Source organism: Oratosquilla oratoria, chromosome 13, assembly GCF_046742065.1.
Source record: "Oratosquilla oratoria isolate Oo_2021 chromosome 13, ASM4674206v1, whole genome shotgun sequence".
In the NCBI taxonomy this organism is placed as follows: Eukaryota; Metazoa; Arthropoda; class Malacostraca; order Stomatopoda; family Squillidae; genus Oratosquilla; species Oratosquilla oratoria.
The window spans coordinates 22930442-22935441 of NC_134789.1; the positions used below are offsets into that span (position 1 = coordinate 22930442).

At 43.3% G+C, this 5000-nt stretch overlaps 1 protein-coding gene across 2 annotated transcripts in view; it reads right to left on the reverse strand.

The window, feature by feature from the left end:
* Positions 1 to 5000, reverse strand: part of LOC143032123 (A disintegrin and metalloproteinase with thrombospondin motifs 1-like) — a 173395-nt gene that overhangs the window by 121278 nt on the left and 47117 nt on the right. The window lies entirely within an intron of this gene.

Here is a 5000-nt window from a genome sequence, read left to right on the forward strand (position 1 = left end):
TCTTCTTTTCCTCCTCCTCCTCCTCCTCCCCTCCTCCTCCCCCTCCTCTTCCTCATTATCATCATCATCATCATAATCATCATCATCATCCCTCTCTTCCTCCTCTTCCTCCTCCTGATATTTTTTTTTTTTTTTTTTTTTTTTCCTAATCCCATCACCCAACACCCCGGAAGGCAGCGTCGGACCCCATCACCAAAGAATGTCCGGGGGCGATAGGGTGCCGGGTGCTAGTTAATGCCCCCCACCCTCCACACTGCTCTAGCATTGCGGGCGTGTTTTCGACTATGGGCGGAATGCACTCGTCCCCTAAAGTGCCCCGCCGAGTAGTTAGGCGGAATGCGGCAGTTTAACCCTTTCAACACTGAGATATATGTCTCTCTCTCTCTCTCTCTCTCTCTCTCTCTCTCTCTCTCTCTCTCTCTCTCTCTCTCTCTCTCTCTCTCTCTCTCTCTCTCTCTATCTCTCTGTCTATCTATCAATCTATCTGTCTATCTATCCACCTATCCTTCTGTCTGTCTCTCTCTCTCTCTCTCTTCCCCGTATCTCTATTTCTCTCTCATTTAGATAATTCACACACACACACACACACACACACACACACACACACACACACACACACACACACACACACACACACACACACACACACATATATATATATATATATATAAATATATATATATATATATATATATATATATATATATAAAGCATTGAGTTTATAAGTCTGGGATGTGGTAATTTTGTGACTGATACCAACAGGTTTGTCGCCGTGATATGTCAGGTCCGATTGCGCTCAACAAAGTGGGGGGAGAGGGAGAAGGGGGATGGGGGAGAGGAAGGCCCAACCTAAAGCAGCAGCCGTTCCCCCATCTCCCTTCCCCCGTCTTCCCCTCCCCTCCCAACCCCCATGTGTTTGCCTCCCCTTCCCACTTAGCGACAGAGACGACAACGCTAAGAAGGCGGTAAGATGTTGGTAAGGTGGTAGTAAGGTCGGCAGGGCGGCAAGTCTGAAAGATTACTAGGTGGTAAGACGGTAAGGTGGTAAGACGGTAAGGCGGTAAGACGATAAGGCGGTAAGACGGTAAGGCGGTAAGACGGTAAGGCGGTAAGGATATGCCAACTGTGGACGCGGGCCGTGAAAGGCGTCTGGCAAATTAACGGGAATGGAAGAGGAGGAGGAGGAGGAGGAGGAGGAAGAGAAGAAAGAGGAAGAGGAGGACGAGGTAGGAGGTGGGAGGTGAGAGAAGGGAGAAGAAGGTGGAAGTGGGAGTGTAAGCTGGAGAAGGGAGTGTGATGAGAGTTAGAGGTGAGAGTTATTGGTAAGAGTGAGTATAATTGGGAGGTAAAGGATAAATGGGAGAGAGTGGGATTGTTCTTTGGAACTGGGGGAGTATGGTAAGAGTCAAAGGTGAGAGTAGAGGACGAGAGTTGGAAACTGGTGAGAGTTGGTGTAGGAGTGGTTGGTGAGAGTGGGAGATTGGAATTGAAACGTGAGTCGGAGGGAGTGATTGAGGGAGTGATTGAGGGAGTAACTGATGGTGAGAGTCGGGGATGAGAGTGGTAGATGAGAGTGGAAATAGAATCAGGAATGAAAACGGAGATGGGAACTAGGTTGGGAATCAGTGGAAATTAAGGAGGAAGGAAGGAGGTGAAGAAGGGAGGAAGAAAGGGAGGGAGGAAGGGAAGGAAGGAAGAAGGAAGAGAGAGAAGGAAGGAGGGAAGCGAGAAAGGAAGGAAGAAGGTAGAGAGGGAGGGAAGGGAGGAGAAGGAAAAGAGGGAGGGAGAAGGAGAAGGATGGAGGATGGGAGGGAAGGATGGAAAGAGGAAAGAGGGAAGGGAGAGGAGGAAGAAAGAAGGAAAGTAAGGAAGAAGGAAAAGAGGGGAGGAAGAAGGGAAAAGGGGAATGAAGGAAGAAGGAAGAGAGAGAAGGAAGGGGAGACGATGGGAAGGAAGAAAGAAGGAGGGGGAAGGGAAGGAGCGAGGAAAGGAAGGAGGGAGGAAGGGAAGGAGGGAGGAAGGGAAGGAGGGAGGAAGAAAAGGAGGGAGGAAGAGAAGGAGGGAGGAAGGGAGGGAGGAAGAGAAGGAGATAAGAAAGGAGAGAGGGAGAAGAAGAAGGAGGGAAGAAAGGAAGGAAGGAGGAAGGGAGGGAAAGGAAGGAGAAAGAGAGGGAGGGAGGGAGGGAGGGAGGAGAAACCTATAAGGAGATTGGATTTAGAATACCAGAAACAAGGTGAGGGAAGGTGAGGATAAAGTGGGATTTAGGGAAGATTTGGGAAGCGAGCAGTCACAGAAGAGATTTAAGGAAAAGAATTTCGAGAACGAAAACACAGAAGTGAAAGAGGCAAACATAGGGAAGTTCAGATCATCTGGACACAGTGTCGAGTCGGATTTTCTTTTCCTTTTTTTCTTTTTCTTTATCGATTTATCTCTATGTTATTTGTTTGTTTGCTTGTTCCCTTGTTTATTTATTCATTTATTCATCAATTCATTCATTGGAAACAGTGTCGAGTCGGATGTTCTTCTCTTTTTTCTGTTTTTTTTTTATTATCAATTTATCTAAATGTTATTCGTTTATTTGTTTGTTCATTTATTCATTTATTCATTTATTCATCAATTCAATCATTGATTTTATCTATTTATCTATCATTTGCTTATTCATTCCAGTACTAACTTTATTATTTATTTATTTGTTTGTTTTTCGTTTATCTGTTTATTCATTTATTCATCTATTCATGTGTCTATTGATTTATCTATTCATCTATTCCTTTATTCATTTGCTTATCTATCTATCTATATATCTTGTTTTTTCTGGTGAATATGCGACAGCATACGATTTGCTTTGTTAGAGTGTTCTTGTGTTGCAACGTATTTCTGTATTTCTGTGCGTGTGTGAGTATAGGCGTGTGTGTGTATGTATGTGTGTGCGTATGTGTGTATGTATATATGTGCATGCGTGTGTGTGTTTGTGTGTGTGTGTGTGTGTGTGTGTGTGTGTGTGTGTGTGTGTGTGTGTGTGTGTGTGTGTGTGTGTGTGTGTGTGTGTGTGTGTGTGTGTGTGTGTGTGTGTGTGTGTGTGTGTGTGTGTGTGTGTGTGTGTGTGTGTGTGTGTGTGTGTGTGTGTGTGTGTGCGCGCGCGAGTGTGTACACGTGTGTGCGAGCAGGACGTGAAATTAATATAGAAAATAAAATCTAAATAAAAACGAGATATTGAGGCCACGGTAAGTGAAAAGTGTGAGGTGCGCAACGAGAAATGCTTGAGTGACGCTTTGCAGAAGAGGAGGAGGAGGAGGACGAGGACGGAGAAGAGGAAGAGGAGTAGAAGGGCGAGGAAGAGTTTGACAACGAAGAGGTGGAGGAGTAGGAGGAAGAGTTGGAGAACGAGGATGAGGAGGTGAAAGACGAAGAAAAGGTGGAGGAAGAGGAGGAGAAGGAGGAGGAAGAGGAGACGGTCAAAGCGAAAGAAAAGAACGAGGAGGAAGCGGAGGAGTAGAAGTACGAAAAAGAGGAGAAGGGAGAGCAGTAGTAGGACATGAAGCGAAGAATAAGAACGAAGAGGAAGAGGATGAAAATGATGAAGACGAAGACGAAGGAGGAGGAGGAGGAGGAGGAGGGGGAGGGGGAGTGGGAGACATGTCTGTCACTCGGCAGGGTCATACGGGAAGCCGACGTCACTAAGAGGAGGTGAAGGAGGAAGAGGAAGAAGACAAGGAAGAGGAGGAAGAAGACAAGAAAGGTGAGGAAGAAGACGAATAAGAGAAGGAGGAAGAGGAAGAAGACAAGGAAGAGGAAGAAAAAGACAAGGAAGAGGAAGAAAAAGACAAGGAGGAAGAGGAAGAAGACAAGGAAGAGGAGGAAGAAGGCGAGAAAGGTGAGGGAGATGACGAATAAGAAGAGGAAAAGGAGAAAGAGAAATGAGAGGAAGAGAGAAAGAAGAAAAAGAGGAAGAGGAGGAAGAGGAATGACCAGAAGAAGAAGAAGACGATGAGGAGGATAAAGAGGAAGAAAAAACAGGAAGAAGGAGAAGGAGGAGCAAGAGAAAGAGAAAGAAGATGAAAAAGATGAGAGGAAAGAAGAAATGAAGGAAGAAGATGAGGAGGAAGAAAAATGTTGAGAAGAAGATAAGTAAAGAGTGAAAGAGTGACGAAGATAAGAAAGAGAAGTTACAAAAAGAGATGAGGAAAGAGCAGAGAAGAGGGGAAGAGAGAGTTAAAGATCACAACGAATGAGGAAGAGAGAGACGATGTGGAGGATGAGAAAGAGAAAGAGGAGAAAGAGGAAGTAGAACGAAAGAGAAATGAAGCGAAGAAATAAGAGATAAAAGATAAAAAGAGAGGATAAGAAAAGAAAAGGAAGAAAGGAATTATGACGAAGGATGAGAAGAGAAAGGAAGAAGAAAAGGAAAGGAGAAAGAAAAGAGAATGAAGAAAAGAAAAAAATGAAGAAATAGGAAAGACTTGGAGGTGGATAAGATTTTTTTTTTTTTTTTTTTTTTTTTTTTTTTTTTTTTTTTTTTTTTTTTTTTTTTTTTTTTTTTTTTTTTTTTTTGATGATAATGTGGTTGATGACCTTTCACCCACCTCACCAGTGCACGCGCACGCGCACGCGCTCGTGTGGGGGTTGCCCGCCGGCCTTGATTGATTCTCAGGAAGTGTCAGTTAGTCAGCCACAATCATTCAGTCGGTCACACACACACGTATACACACACACACACACACACACACACACACGCACACACACACACACACACACACACACACACACACACACACACACACACACACACACACACACACACACATTTATTCATTTATCTATTTATTTATTCATTTATTTATTTATTTATTTTTCTATTTACTTGCGTCCATTTATACTATTTATTCCTTTACCTATTTATATGTTTACCTATTTTTATTTGTATATTCATTTATTTGCTTATTTATTTTCTATTTATTTATTTATTAATTTATTTATTTTTTATTTATTTATTTATTGTTTAT